At 45.0% G+C, this 16,842-nt stretch overlaps 1 long non-coding RNA gene across 3 annotated transcripts in view; it reads right to left on the reverse strand.

Moving 5' to 3' along the window:
* Positions 1-1,541: 1,541 nt before the first annotated feature.
* LOC128754401 (uncharacterized) overlaps positions 1,542-16,842 on the reverse strand; it is a 36,339-nt gene continuing 21,038 nt past the window's right edge. The window contains exons 1-5 of one of the 3 annotated variants that reach the window (XR_008413922.1): positions 11,779-11,847; positions 11,517-11,620; positions 6,898-6,989; positions 4,127-4,801; positions 1,542-2,164 (exon numbers count right to left, since the gene is read on the reverse strand). This is a non-coding gene — a long non-coding RNA (uncharacterized LOC128754401). Of the gene's footprint in view, positions 2,165-4,126; positions 4,802-6,897; positions 6,990-11,516; positions 11,848-16,842 lie in introns of those variants that run through there. The other 2 variants (XR_008413921.1, XR_008413920.1) reach the window with 2 other exon arrangements.

Below are 16,842 nucleotides of genomic sequence, written 5' to 3' on the forward strand. Positions count from 1 at the left end.
GAGTTCTGCGAAAACTCAGCGCTTTGCCTTCTGGCTCAGCTCTATCTTTCCCTCGCAAATCTGACCCAAAGGCCTCTGTTTGTTTGGCAAGTCAACGTTGTTTACAAAACCACAGCTGCAGAAATCTGAAATCACGCAGCCAATCGAAAACATTGTGCGATATTTGACTCGTACTGAGAAACAACAAAAGTTGTGCCAGCCAACTTTTGTATTTTGGAAGCACCTTTTGGGGGAGTCTACATCAAGGAGGAAAGAAAACATCTCCCACACTAATTGGAAGCCGCCCCCCCAAAAACAACAAAACACAAAATAAACCACACCACAACTAGGAAGGAAGAAGTTACCACAGCACCGTGTTTTTGTTTCCATTACAGCCCACAAGTACAGCGGTGGAAAAGGAAAAAAGAAGCCATAAAAACTTACAAACAAACAAGAAGTGTGCTGTCAAAACACAAGCCAAACTAGAGAAACAATGTTGGTCCATTAGATTTTTGTAACACGGACAGACTTTTCTCACACACACACACACACCTTTGTCTTCTCCATCCACACACAATGATGGCTCCGAGTCCAGACGAGGGCATGCATCTGAAACCCAGAGTGAATCCATATTACATGTGTAGAGCGCTGTCTGCCCGGGTCCCAGTCATCAATTATGAATACCAATATACAGCCTCACAATCCAGGGCCTGGTGTCTCACCACTTGTAAAGGATTTCTTAAAAGGGGGACAGACACACAGGTTTGTCATTCAGATGCATGACCAGGACTTCAGAGACGCACAGAGGGCTTCCTGTTAGCGCACACATCCGGCCCTGAAAACTTGGACTTGCTCTCACCAGTCCCCGTCGTGTTAAGCAGAAAGTGAACATCAGAAAGGGAGAAAGACAAAGCTGTGACCAGATATGCACACATGGCCCCACTCCTTTTCTCCTCCCTCAGAACACGGCGAGACAGCCAGGAGTGCTAAACCACACCTGGGGATTGATGGACTTTTTCTTTTTTAAAGTCACAACACTCAGAAAAGTATTGCTACAAATACGAACCCAAACTTGACTGGAAGCTGACCAAGCAACTGCAGGGGAAAAAAAAAGAAAAGAAAACAGTTCCCAAAAAGTTGTTAAAAATTATTTTAACAACTTATTTTAAGGTAGCAAAATGTGAAGGCTGAAGCTGAAACACTATAACATGAACACATGAAGAACACACATATATATGTATGTATATATAATATATATGTATATAGACACAAAATATATATATTGTATATATGTGTATATGTGTGTATATATATATATACTGTATATAAATATATATATATCGTACATATGTGTGTGTATATATATATACTGTATATATGTGTATATATATATATACACACATATATAGGATATATATATACACACATATATATCGTACATATGTGTATGTGTATATATATATATATATATATATACACATATATATATCGTACATATGTGTGTGTGTATATATATATATATATATATATATATATATATATATATATACACACACACAATATAGAGGAAAAAAAAATAAAAAAAAGTTCCTATATATATTTGATATATTTTAGGAGACATTTCTTGCAACAAATGCTACAGTAAAGAAAAATCAGGCGTCAGATCTTAAAGTCATAATATGAAGAAGTACGGTTGCTGTAATTCAAACTTCACCAAGCTGCTCAGTGTTTCATTTGTAAATCAAAAGGTGGCGTAATGCAGCACAGAAATGGCACAAGACTAGGAACGTAGACAGAAAACTGTGTCGAAAACAACATGTAAATGAGATTATTTGTCAAATGCTGTGGGAATAACAAGCCTCAGTTTCAGACAATATCCATGGTGAGTTGCAGCCAGCAGACTAACTTGTATTTAAAGGTTGTCACAGCAGCCTAGTATCAGACAGTATGCGTACCGTATTGAGCAGTCCAAAATACTCCTCCCCCTCAAATCTCTAGGAGTCACGAAGGCAGCATGACAGCATCAGGAGGCAGACAGCTTGAGCTCAAAGCCTGGAGCACCTGGCTGGTCAGTGTGACCTCCACTGGCCTCCAGGGGATCAGACATTAATCTTGAGGCAACTGTGCTCGGGCCGAGTCAAAGAGGGACAGGCTTCCTGCCGCCACCGCTCACTTCATCCAGTCCCTGTGAAAACATCAGGTCAGAGCGAGGTCTTTCAGCGCGCTGTTGCATAGCTCCACTGAAATGACCCAACGCGCACGAACGACAGCGCTTTTGCTGGTTCTTAAATGTCGGGAAATGTGAGAAGCCTTCACTGCTCTGACTTTGATTTACTTAAATCGTTCACAAATAGCAACTTCAGGGGGTTATCGACGTCACCAGGTTTGCAGCTTGACCAACTTCACAATAATAAGCTGCATTCTGTCCTGTGGCCAGGAGCTCAATACTACACAAAATCAAAAGTGTTTTAATGTCAACAGTCAGATGAGCTAAAGTGGGAGGAGGGGAGCGACACACAGAAGACAGACGGTCATATTCTAAAGGCTGGTCAACTCCATTAACTGGTAAAAAGTATCCATGTGTTCATCAAACAACAAGAAAACAAAGCCGACACCTCTCCTTATTACAACACATGAGGAGTTCTGGAGCGCTAAATGAAATACATGCGTGTTTAGGTCTCAGTCTAACATCTTTAGCTTCAATGCAGCAGGCGTAAAACACGTGTAGCAGGCGAAACAAATTTGCAATTCTCCTTGTCTATTCCTGAATCCCACGAGTACGGAACACGGCCTCTAGAGACAGAACAAACAAGGGTGAGGATGTTTAAAAGGCTTCGCTTTCTTAGGTACCTGTGCTGTTGGAGTGGCTTTTACATTATGGTGCAGGGGAACGCCACCTCAAGAACGTGCTCGATGCTGTGTTAAGGTGTGTCTTATCCAGGGAAAGAACCGTGGAGCCACAAGTGAGCGGCAGCCCCTTACATATCCCACTGACTTCTGAAAGGTCACTGTCATTATTGTTGCTTAGCAACCTTGTGTGTGAAACCTGATGGCGGTCGATTACGGGGAAATACTTTAACTCCATGCAGAATACAGTAAAGGCAAAGTAGTGGATATATTTTGGTGTCACTGATAAATAATTCGATTATAACCTTAAATTATACACAGTGGTGCCTCGGTTCTGGATCGCAATCCGTTCCAGAAGCGATTTGTTCGAAATCTGAATGGATTTTTCCCAATACAATGAATGGAAAAAGAACTAATGCGTTCCAAGCCTTAAAATAGTCTTTTGTAGGAGTGAATGTAGAGTGTGTGCTGCAGGTGGCTGTTCCTCTATGTGTGTGGCCGCTGCATGTGGGAGGGGTTGCCGAGTGAGTGAGGTCTCTCCAGAAGTGAAGAGGTGCCCGGTGCGTGTCCAGCTCTGAATGTGCGCTTCTGTGCAGTTTGGCTGTGACAAAGTCATAAACCAAGTCACGCTCTGTCCCAGACTCGCCTCATCCCTGTCCCAGCTCCAGCCCACAACAGGACATCAAACCCTGGAGTGTGGCTCCAGCACCTCCCCTGTGACACTCTACCACGGTCCAGTGTGGAGACAGGAAAGGTTTTACACCTCAATATGAAGAAAAAACAGTCAGTAAATGTAGCTAACGGGACACGTCTGCATACAGAGGCTGCGTTATACACAATAACAAAGCGCCTCGTGGGTCAGCTGATCGGTCCGCGTACATTATGGTTTTTTCGGATTTTTTCAGGGGCATCCGAGTTCTGGATTTTCGTTCGAAATCCGAAGGACAGAAATCTCGAAATTTTTGTTGGAATTCCGAGACATTCGAAAACCGAGGTACCACTGTAGTTAGGTGATCTACCGAAAATACACCTCTGCTGAGGCTGTGTTCTTAGAATATCTCACTCGGTTTGGAAATGTGAACCGGCCCTGGCACATGTGGATCAGAACAGTTTTTCCAAAGCTACCAACTACACTTTCAGCACAAAACAGGCGATAAATGAAGGTTCTAGAGAGAAGCCTGCAGAGATTCTGATGTATTAGGAACAATTAAAGACTTTAAAAAACTTAAAGTTCATGACAGTTGAAACATCAGGGAAAGAAAACTGTATTTGTAGACGTGTCACATATGACTCGTGTTACCTTGACTCACAAGACAGGAAGTAGTTGCACACCTCACACATCCGAGTGAGTCCTGCAGACTCAATTGAATTTGATGATGCAAGCGGCTCTTCTGCTTCTAAAATGAGGAGAAAAGATCACAGTTAAATGGATTAGAAATAATGTTTAGACAGAACTAACAACAAAACAATAGACAACAGTTTCTCAGGGAGTGACAACCTAAGCTCTGATGTTCACAGAACAGGAGAACGCTGGTGGTATCCAGACGGGGTTTCACTGTGTCGCTGACGTCTGAGGCGCATCTGTCCTTGGGAACCTTCAACTTCACGTCACGTAATGCCACGTTTAACACACAGGCATCACCGCGTCACAGAGTTGGCGACTTTTAATATGGATGAAAAATCAAAGTGGAATTGAGGCACACACAGGAGGACAAAGCAAAGCGCGTCAGTCATAATAGAACGTTAAAGCCGTGGCCAGGTGTGTTCAGAGCCGAGCGCGGAGGCGGAGTGATCGCTGAGTTATGTCCCATTTGTGGAGCGTGATGGATTTCCCTGTTGCTGTGCTCCCTCAGCTCAGCGGGGAGAAGGTAGAGCTGATAAGGTGATTTATCTGCACCTTTCCACCTCCTGTAATGGATGGCACATCCACCTCGTCCCGAAACTTCATCATCCCGCCGCTCCATCCTCTCTGGAGCTGTGGCACCAGCGAGAGGAGAGGGGGGAAAAAAAAGAAAAATGAAATGGTCATGAGACATTAGAAGAAAAAAACACTCATCAAACAGATACTGACTTTACCCCCACTTTTTCATTAAGGCTCAGAAAGTGTGGGAACATGACACTTGGCGCTGTGAAGCCCATACATCACCCCCTTATGTCAGGCAGAACCAAAATATTGGACGGATCTCAACTTCAGGTCATTGCTACTGTAGGTCTGATTGATTCCTCAGTTCCTTCATCTGCCCGCCGTCCTTCGGGGATTTGCTGTGCTTCCAGCGCCGCGGTGCACGGCCTCGACAAACATCACCACAAAGACCGCACAACACCTGGATTTGAGGGTTAAATTCTACAATCTGCTACGACCAAGTCCTGGATAAAGGCTCAAATCCAGATCTTTTACCAGCGCTTTAATGGAAGATGAAGTAGGATTTCAGATGTTTTCACGCTTCAAAATACATCCATTTGAAGAGTGAACTGGATTTTTACTTTAAAAACAGTTATTTTAATGTCAACAAGAGCGACACAGGGATGTAGACAGATCAGAATTTGTACTTTCATTTCGCTCATATAACAAAATAGTAAGTAGTCAGTTATAAATCTCTGACTTACAATGAAACAAATTGAAATATGAATAGAAGTTCCAAGGATGGTCCTTCATTAGTCATGGTTAATGTTTAGGTTTCACAAAAGTCTGCACATTTAATGACAATACTGCAAGTCAGGAAACATCAAGGAGACTCAACAGAATATTAGTAAACAAAAAGGGAAGATACTTCCAAACCTCATCAATACTGGAGGCACTGAGATAGAAGGAAAACAGGTGGTGGAATTGAATGCATTTTTTGGAAGCTATGTAGCAGGAGTGGGAGAAGTCGGCGCCTTAGATCCATGTTCACGAGTGGAGTAAGGAAGACATTACGGATCAAGCTGTGAGAACCATCGACATGTACGCAGTTCAACTAATGAATAAATAATGAATCACAAGATGGCGCCGACGACGGCTGGCCTGGAATTACCGTGCATGTTATTTTGTTTATTTTTGTGTTTTGATGGAAGGCTCAGCAGAGAATGTTCTTCCTGAGGCAGCTACGAAAACTACGACTGCCGACGAAGTTGCTGGTTCTAGTTCTACACGGCCATCATCCAGTCCATCCTCACCTCCTCCATCACTGTCTGGTACAACAGCGCCACCTCCAGGGACAAGAGCAGACTGCAGCGCATCGTACGTTCTGCTAAGAAGGTGATCGGTCGCAGCCCGCCACCTCTTCAGGACCTGTATGTCTCCAGGACCCAGGGACGTGCAGGTCGGATAAGAGCTGACCCTTATCACCCTGGACATGGACTGTTTGTTCCTCTTCCCTCTGGCAGGAGGCTACGGTCCATCCAGACCAGAACCTCCCACCACAGGAACAGCTTCTTCCCCTCGGCCGTTCCAAAACACGTTCCTAGTTGGCTCCCCACTGACCCTGGCAATAAATACAATTCTGATTCTGAGTCTGATAGACTGCATCTGTGAGCCTCTCACTACAAACTGCAACAATTCCGGGAAAGATGAAGGTCGCAGAGGTCACGCCCCTGCCCAAAGGATGCAGATCTAAAGGAGTGAAGTGACAGGGATGTTAGATCTGGATGGGTTGAGTTGGAGAAAGTTCTGCGAGGCCCACTGCACACGTCACACGGACCAGCCGAAAGAGCAGCTCGCCCTCAAGTCTCACAGCGGGAGGCCTCCATGTGTGCGTCTGCATGAAGGTGCAAAGACAAATCCCCCTGCTCTGACCTGGAGTAGCCTCCGATTAGACGCCGGCTTCAAGACGCCACAACCGCGTATTCTTTGTGTCTCATTATCACAGGCTCTAAACTTCACAGCCTTCCCTCCGATTTTAACACCACTGAGGGGATATCAATTAACCTCAGCAGTCAGCATTAAAATTACAGAAGCGCGCCGCTGGATTGGCGCTCCAGAGGCCGCGGCTGCTGGCGTCTTTACGGCGGTGAGGAGGAGGAGGAGGAGGAGGGAGGGCGAGATGAGACGCGGGGAGACAATCAATAGCAGATCAAAGCCTTGTAGTTTACCTTGGGCCGCAGATAGAGAGAGTTGTTGTAGTCAGTCAAGACACTGTTTACTGCTCCTGGCTGCCACAGGCGAGCTGGGAGGACCAGCAGCTCTGGAAGTACAGAGGAGAAAATGCAGGAAAATAATGAACACGGGTTTATACATTCGCATCTGGCCCATTTCCACACGGCTGCAGGTACATATGACAAGGAATCCTCATTCTATAAATGAGAATATTTCAAGCTACAATGCGTGTAAATCCAGCCATTTTAAAAAGTGAATTTGTTGACTAAAAATGCCAAACGCATGACTCCAAACTCCGGATGGATGAAGAGATGTGTTGTAAAGAAGGCGTCCTCTCTCTGTCAAGCAGTTGGCGAGTGGAGTGACATTGACCTACGACACCAACATGCTGCACTCCCACATCCTCCGAGCTGTAAAAAGCATGTCTGCAACAAGAGGGGGTGAAGGGAGGAGGGGAGGGGGACCGGCAGGCCGAGTGCTAGTCCACAGAGGAAACAGCAAAGTGCTAAGATTTGTGAATGAAGCAGGTATGGACACCTTTTCGCTCTCCTCAACAGGAGACCGGACCCGGTTTATCGGCTTCTTTATTTAGTTTTAGGCTTTTACGGCGACGCCATTGTGCTGGTCACATGACCCGGGGCCAGTGCGCGGCTGCACCGGAGTGACCACACGCACGCCGCTCAGTGTCACAGGCCTTGCAGACGGCGGAAATCAGCAGTGATTTAGCAAACAAGCGCTCAATCAATGAGCCGGTGAAGCGTGAAACACATGGCAGTCACAACCTATTACGTTCAAACAGCCCTCTTCCATTTCCACTCCACTGGCCTGACCCTTGAGCCGCTCGCCAAAGACACTGGCCAGAGCACAGCTCTGCAGCTGCACGCTCAGGGAAAACAAACCAAAAACATCTAACCCATTCAGGAGCCAGGTTTTCGTTTGACAATGCTACACCGTACCATTGAACTTTCATGACTGTTTCATGACAAGGAGCAATAGTCTGAAAAGGTACGACTGAAGTGGCCACTTGATCGTGTTCCCCACAACCTCCCAAGTGTGACTCGAAAAAAAGTATGCAGTGAACCCTCATTTATCACAAGGGTGACGTTCCACGAAATCCGTGAAGTAGTCAGCTTTATTTTTTACAGTTATTATACAATACTGAACTACGTATACAATGAAACCAAAGACCAAAACCTGTTTTCCAAAACAACAAATAACTATGATAGATTTTGGAAAAACGGTGACATAATATTTTCAATAGTCAGTACGAGGTTGGTCACATAGTGACTCACGCGTATTTCACCGTTCCTCTAACTTCGCCTCTTCGTCACGAAGTCTGCTGAAGGCTGTGGTGCGGGTGACTCCCCTTCTTCGCTGTCATGAATGTCATCTCTGCTAGCTTTTGTGCGGATAACGTTGGTATCCAGCGGAACGTTCTTTTTCCGATAGTTGTTAATCCACAAAGCTAAAGCATCCATCCTTACAATGGTCTTGTTGCGGACAGTTACAACCCTTTTTCCATCCTTGTTAAAACCTATTGCTGCTGTTGTCCTTATGTTATTTTCCTCCTTCTTTATGGAACGAACCGAAGAGTCATTTATTCCGTAATGGCGCCCGACAGCCGCATCGCTTCTACCTTTCTTCAGCATGTCCAGAAGTTAAACTTTGTCTGCGATATTTAGCATCTTTCTCTTCCCTTTGGGCACGTCCTCAGGTGCCTTTGCCGGTGCAGAACGTTTCGTTGACATTGTGGGTTTTATCATGGAGTAAATTTGTAAACGTAAATTTGGCAAGCTGTTCAGAGACGAGGCGCGGAGACTGTTCACGTTGGTTAGTCCCTTAGCCAGTCAGGATGCAGAACACAATGCACTGTTTAAAAAAAAAGAATAAAAAAACTGCACTAAAAAAATCCGCGAAACGGCGAAGCCGCGAAAGGTGAACCGTGTTATAGCGTAACGCTACACAATGAAACATCCACGTGTGGAGGCTAATAAGTAAATATAAGTAAACTGTTTCCCACATGCGTGTGTCTTTTGTCCATGTTAGCATCACGCACAAATGGCATCGGGATTCATCTCACAGAAATGTGAGTCAAAAGAACCTTGCTCTTAGAATACACGAATGTATCTTCAACAACAAGAAAAAACGGATCAACTTCATGCTCCCCCGACAATCCGATACAAATCTTTTCAGTCCATCAAATGGCTGTTTTCTAGAAGTACGAATCACCTCATTCAACGGGCCATTGAGTTAAGGTGAGGGTATTAGTATGTACTCATGAAAATGTACTGCTAACATCTGTATCACTTGCTCTACACATGAGTAACAGTACAACCTGAGAAGCACCATAAAGTTACTGTCAATAGCCAGATAGGAAAGTGGGCAAACCCATTTCTCCATTAAGCGACAGACAAATACACTTCAAATGGTGCATGATTCTGAAAATAATAAACTATACCAGTACACGAACATACAATATTTATTCTCACTGAGGGGTGGTGGGACGCTGAGGCCTATCCTGTGTCCTTAGAGTTAGAAGTGAGGGACACCCTGGAAGGAAAGTGTGGCCCAGGGGCCAGATGCGGCCCCATGTCTGTATTTAGCCGGCCATCGTGAGGTCACAGCAAAACTACTAAAAACAGAACAGTGGACAGAAAAAAGCTGTTAAAGACGCAGGAACAAAAAGTCAACATGTCGCTCATGTTTTACCAAGAGCTATGTTAGCAAAATATTTGCATAAATATCATTTCTATTGAACATTTTTATGTTATCCAACGCGAGAATGAGTGTGAAACCTGACCATTCCTCAATGCTGTAATGATGGCATGACAGGGGTGGCATCACTATGCAACAGAGTGCAGGTCTTCAGACAACGACGAAGCTTCGGCGTCACTGAAGAAGCGATGAAGAGTTCAACGCTTCGCCCACACACAAGCGAACCGACACCAGCATTAGCAGAAGCTGAACACACACACGCACACGCGCGCACTCGCGAGCTGAGAGCAAGCCGGGTTTTTGTGTAGCACCACATGCGAATGAGGCTAAAAGAAGTGAAATAGAGCCTTTGAGTCAAAGAGGAGCTCCGGGCGCGCTGCAGGCACAGAGCTCGCTCACAGAAGCAGCTTGGCAGGCAAATGTGCCTTCTGTTGACAGCTTCTACTGAACATCTAATGGCGGGAGATGGGGCCCGCGATCGCTTTCTTCCATGGCATTGGTTTCCCATTCCATGGCGTTTAGTAGGGTGCCTCCCAGCGCATTTGTAAATATGTCAAGTCACCATTCATATTTTATCATTATTATTATTATTAGCATTGCCTGGCTTTTTACTTTGGAAGGATCTTGTTTTTTTTCCCCCCTCAGCTCAGAGTTAGAGGAAAGGGCTGAGGACGGATGCCTGCCAGTCTGGGTAGACTTTTAGGGGAACAGGATTGATGTATTCTGTATGAAGTGATATACAGCCCAGGAGTGAGAACACGCCAGAGCCGCTCTACGTTCGCAGCATGATATGAGGATGAAACTGAAGCCAGACAACGTTGGCTTTTGCTAAAGGTTGCAGTGACACACTGTAAACAAAACCGAAAATATAGGATTCAACAATCCGCACGCATCACGTATAATAAGGACTAAACAATGAATTTGAATTGCACTTCAGTATTATTCCTTAAACGGATACTTTCAAGTTTAAACTGGCGATTACTCCAGAAACATCACACGAGTGATTTTAATTTTAGCGCTGAAGTTGTGTGGCTCTGACACCTCACTGCCTTTCCTTTCAGTCTTTGCAAGGTCATTTACTTCAACACAAAGTAGAGGCAGGAAAAACAAAGAAAAGGCAGTTGTTGTTTGACTATTATTTCACACCAAGTGGATTGAACAAAGATGACTTGACTCCTAAGACCTATGGGGAGCCTGGGGTGCAGCGCTGCCGCAAACCTCGACTGCTTTTGGTGTGAGTCCTGTCCATCTACTTCCGTCTCATGGGACCAAAGTTGACAAAAATATGAATGGGAGTCAGTGGAAATGTATTTTCTGATCCAGCTTGAAATGTGCCACAGAACTCACATATGACGTATGTGAATCTGAAAGACTCATTCTAGTGCGCTACATAACAGTTAAGACCTCAACTTAGGGGGGGAAACCAAGACTCTGGCGGGCTTAACGTATAAACAAATGAAGTCATCGAAGACTTCCTTCAACTCAGCTCTAAAGAATGCATTTTTAAGAAAGTGTTAAGTTGCCACACACTCACAAATGACCAACATTACACGCGATTGGAGCTATCCACTTCTCATCCATCACCAGCTGGCCACGAAGACGCAGCAGAAAATGAAGCACCAGTTCCTCCTTGAATGCTTGATAATGATAAACAAGTTGCTCCTCGGCGATCTCATTTGCCGTCACGGCATTAATCAGTGTTTCACGGCAGGGAATGCAGAAGCAGGACGGACAAAATGAAGCAGGACATTAGTCAGAGAGAGGAGAATGATGCATCGGCCGCACGCTCACAACGTCAACGAGTGGGAAATTAGACTTGCCTCTTATTGTTCCTGGGAGTCAAGCATGAGCTAAACTGGTGGAGAAAATGAAACAGAAATGTGTTCTGTCGGCGTCATACCTGAGTTAGGTGTTGAAGTTCAGGAGCAGTCGGTGGATCGAGTGGCTGGCTCATCGCCTCAGTGGCTGAAAGTGTGTCACTTTTTGAGGGTCACATCTGAACTTCTGTAAAGACATCAAAGTTCTTACCAACATGGATCATTCAGTTCTGCATCTTTCAATGTTATTATTGTGGTTCAATACATAAGCAATAACCAATAATCTATAATAAGTTGTGAGAAGGATCGACAAAAGTGCGCAGGATGAACAAACAATTCAAACACCGAAGTCGATATTCATGAAGATTGTCGGCACCGATTTGCTGTTGCAATTCAAAATTCTGCTGGTGATTTTTTTGGAGTGTTGGAGACACAACAAGGGACGAGAGACACAAAGGTGAAACAAAATGGATTCTAGAGAATAAGAGGCTTTGATGCATGGAACTTCCTCTCTTGGTTCTACCATGAGAAGCGATAAAGTCTCATTGTTTCTGAGCTTCCTGACACATTTTGAATATAATACATTATTAATATGAAGTGAAACATATATTAAAGAAATCTGTACACTTCTTTACACGATTAAAATGCTGTTGTTGTTGTTCATTTCCATGCTTTTTCCATTCCTCAATGTGAATTACGCCAATTGCCTCCAATTCCCATCACTGTTTTGAACGTGTATAAACGGTCACCATAGCTGACACTATCCGATCGCTAGGTCCCGCCTCCAAACACAAACACCTCGGGGAAACACTGCAGTGTCAAGGAAACACCAACTGTCTCACTAACTCGAGGCATGACTTGATGTTCACGGCGGTTTCCAACTGTTTCTCCGAAACACAAATGTGGACTCTACAGTCACTTCCAGAGCAGATCTATCAACAAGGCATCTATGGAGGGGTAAAGAAAGGTGACGGAGGACGAGCTCACGCAGGGAGCTCTTGAAGGAAGCAGAGCAACGCTGGGAATGGGCAGGTCCTTGTGAGCGAAGGAGCGCGTGTGAGTGGGGGGTTGCACAAGTGATTATACCGAGACCCCTGCACCACCGTTCCCCTCCGTCTCTCTCCCCCCGAGGGCATCGGGACAAGAGAGCAGCAGACTGGCAGAGTCTGCTCCGGCGTACGTGTGTGTGTGTTTATGTGTGTTGCACCCCGCTTGTTCCAGCATATTGTGCCCTCCAACACAAGAAGATGATTAGTGGGATATTCTGAACACATGCCTCTAAGACCCAGGCAGCTGGGAAAGGATGTTCCCGATGAAACGGTCCTGGGGTCTCCTCGGAGCTATTGCACTTGAAGAGGATAAAACGCACCACAATACATTAGAATCCACTCATGCTGCTACATATTCCAACGAGTCAGGTGCCGCCGCCGCTGTGATTGACAGCTTCAGATTCAGGGCGGTCCGGCACTGCCCTCTTGACCTCTGGGTCCAACACCACCTTCACCTTCAACGCTCCCCCTTATTAAAAACAAACCTCTGCTTTCTCTGGAGCTCACGCGCGTACATTTATATAGAGCCAACAATATCTATTTATTCCTTTATGCAATATGCCTTTAATAAACATAGTGTCAGAGGGAAACCAAATCATGTGCAGCTGAGAGCATGTAAGAAAATCAATTAAAACTAAGTCACGGAGCTGGCTGCCCAATTGTCTCTGGCAGTTATTTGATATAATATGGTTAATACTTCTGGCTGGGTAAATTAACACAATTTTGCAATAGTAGACTCTGTGTGTGTGTGTGAGTGAGAGTGTGGGGGATGTTTGGGGGGGGGGGGGGGGGGGGGGGGGGCGATGGGCTCCCTGTGGAGCGCTGGGAGTCAGATTAATACAACACTTGAAGTAAACAATAGCGGCGGCTGACCAGAGAGGACCGCGGATGCACACACACTCTGGCAGGATACAATTAGAGGCAGAGCAAAAGAGCCATTTTGGTCTGCGTCAGTGGGGAGTTTTGAGGCGGCCAGTGAGACGCAGGACTAGAAAAAGATTTACATAACACACCAGTGCAGTGTTTTTATAACAAGCTGTGAGCGCGGGAAAAAAAACCTCTTTTTAGATTCATGTGAATGCAAAGCTATTTATTTGTGCAACTTGTTTATTCCCCTTTTGAGTTGGTCATACTTTCCAGTTCAACTCATTTATTTAATAATAAATACATATTCAGTGGTACCTCGGTTTTCGAACGTCCCGGAATTCGAACAAATCGGAGTTCGAACAAAAATTTCGAGATTGTTTTGCTTCGGATTTCGAACGAAAATCCAGAACTCGAACGCCCCCGAAAAAAGCCGGAAAAAACATCAGCCGACCCACGACGTGCTTTGTTATTGTGTATAACGCAGCCTCTGTATGCAGACGTGTCCCGTTAGCTACATTTACTGACTGTTTTTTCTTCATATTGAGGTGTAAAACCTTTCCTGTCTCCACACTGGACCGTGGTAGAGTGTCACAGGGGAGGTGCTGGAGCGCTCACTCCAGGGTTTGATGTCCTGTTGTGGGCTGGAGCTGGGACAGGGATGAGGCCAGTCTGGGACAGAGCGTGACTTGGTTTATGACTTTGTCACAGCCAAACTGCACAGAAGCGCACATTCAGAGCTGGACACGCACCGGGCACCTCTTCACTTCTGGAGAGACCTCACTCACTCGCCAACCCCTCCCACATGCAGCGGCCACACACATAGAGGAACAGCCGCCTGCAGCACACACTCTACATTCACTCCTACAAAAGCCTGTTTTAAGGCTGAACCAGGCAGAAACCTGGTGAGAACCAGACTCTTGGGAGGCAGTCACTGCTTTAAGTGTGCAGGTATCGCACAGAGTCAGTCATTCCGCTGTTTATTAGTGCTTCCCATCGAAACAACTCACATTTGGAAATGACGTAAAGCCAAAAGAAATCTTTCTGCTCACACAGCGCCCAGTGATACAACTGGATGGCTCACATATAAACACTTTTAACTACAGACCTATAGCTAAGTGGTTTTCAGTCATCAGGTCTGCAGTGGAAAATGGTCCAACTTCACCAAAGATGTCCGGAGAGACATGGAGTTGTGTACTGAAAAATGTGGTCTGTTGTGAGTTTTATCAGGTGGTTGACCTGCACTGTGTGTCACCGACACCTTCATTGTTGAGTCACACAGTTATTTATTTTTATCACGAACCTTCCAACGACAGAAGGAAACTCATTTCAAACCTGGAAGGTGAGACAAAACAGCATATGTTAAAAGTTGTGTGGCAAAGTTATCTTGAATCTGCACTCTTTTCCACCGATGTTTTGACTCCCTCTCATGTTTCGGCATTAATTTATTTACACAACTAGACAGGGTTGCAGCATCGGAATTCTAAAGGATAGCTGTAACAGTAGCATTCGAACAAGCTCAACTGGACAGCAGGAGGCAGCAGTGTTCCAGAACTCGCCTGCACAACACACATACATAAAAGCTGGAGGAAGTGGAAGCAGAGAGCAACAATCCATGTAAAGATCAGTGGACTTTTTAAGAGTCTGATGGGCTACAACTCAACCACTCCACTTTTAAAGTGGATTTAAACTTCTCAAGAATTGAAAGCACATCCTCAGCACGGAAACTACACCACACACCAATGAAACAATTTTGAAGATGGAGAATCTCAGAACAAAAAGTTGAAGACGACTACTTGCTGTGGAGCTGGGAACCACGCCATGAAGCAACATCAAGACTCGCAGGCCAGTGAAACAGGCCTCTTGCCTTCACATGAGCCACTGTCTCTGCTGTGACTATGAGATCCACACTAAACTGGGGCTGGATTCTGGGTTATTGGATGCAACGTTTGTGATGAATAATATTTTATTGCTTAAAAATCAATTACACTGGTCGCAGCCGTATTCACTTATTACCATAAATCAATGACCAAATAACAGCAAATGAAATTGTTCCCCACAATTTAATCGGCACTAATTAAAGCTGATCATTTTCCAGCGCTGTATTGACTGAAGTAATGAAAAAATAAAATTGGAATATTCATGAAAGAATGTTTTTTTCTTTCTTATTTCCAGGTCTGTTTTCTGGCTGCCTGTCAGTTGTGGAGCACATGGCTGCGGCTCTGTACTGTGATGCATGGACTTCCATGGATCGTTTGTATGCTGTTGGAGAGCGATTGATTCAGGCAGTGGTTACAGAGGAAGGGGGGATGAAGGGGGGGCGGACAGAGGGGCGGAGGCCAGGCCCCCCACGGCCTGCTGGGAGAAGGAGCTGCAGCCAGGCATTGAGCTGGAGGGAGGTACCGAGGGTCACAACACATTGTTCTCCTCCTCTCAGCCCGTCTGGAACCTGTCACACTTCTGTAATGGATGGTGAAAGAAAGACTGTGAGGAAAAGGAGGGAGTGAAAAAGGAGCAGTTAGAGTTGCTGCTGGATTTTTTTTTTCCCTCCTCTGTGACTGTGACAAATGAAGGATCAATCGGGACTTGCCACATTCAAAGCAAGTGATGGCACCGAAAATTGATGGGGCAAAAGTGCAGATGCTGGACTTACTGTCGCCTCATTTACATAAGTGAATTTGAATTATTTTTATTTCTTTTATCAGGTCAACTGAGTGAGAGGAATAAAGATAAGTAAGGGTTCCTTTCGGTGATCATGACACCACAAAATCGGACTCAAATAAGATGTAAATCTCTCATGACTCAGCGCGTGTAAACACCTCCACTCATCCTCCTCTTTCCGCCAATAATATACCCATCACTCTGCGTCTCTTTCTTCCAGCGCCACATTGGTGTGGAGCACAGTAGCGATGAGGCTCAAGCAAGACACTTGAGAGGGTGATCACAGTGGGCAGATGGCTTTTCTATAGAGGATCTGAGCTCAACCGCAGGACACCAGGAGGTTTGAAAGGAAGCGCCCAAGGGCCATCGGATGTGGGCCTCCCATCCAACCAGACACAAGTTGAGCCAGGAAGGCCAGTTCTTCAAAGAGCAATCGACCTACTGTAAGGTGCAGAAGCACAAAGATGCAGCCTGGACTGTTCTTTAGTTCTCTTGACAGCTTACTTTAACAATATTTTTTTTTTTTTCATTCATATTCTGGCAAAAGGAAGATCGCAGAACTACAATGGACAAATAAATGTTCAGATTATTTGAGCTGTATGGCTTCAACATTTAGACAAGAATTACACTCTGGATCAACTTATTAAACTTATGAATGAAATATTTTTTGGGCCACTAATATACGTAAATGAGTGTCGCCATTGATCTTGTAGTTTCACTCAAAGAAAATAACGGCACAACAACCTTTCGACATAGTGGAGGCTGATTGTTGCAAAGAAAAGAAAGCTGACTTGACAAGCACGGATCATGTGATCATGCAAACAAAATATGATTT

The sequence above is a fragment of the Synchiropus splendidus genome, chromosome 2 (assembly GCF_027744825.2).
Source record: "Synchiropus splendidus isolate RoL2022-P1 chromosome 2, RoL_Sspl_1.0, whole genome shotgun sequence".
NCBI classification, from domain to species: Eukaryota; Metazoa; Chordata; class Actinopteri; order Syngnathiformes; family Callionymidae; genus Synchiropus; species Synchiropus splendidus.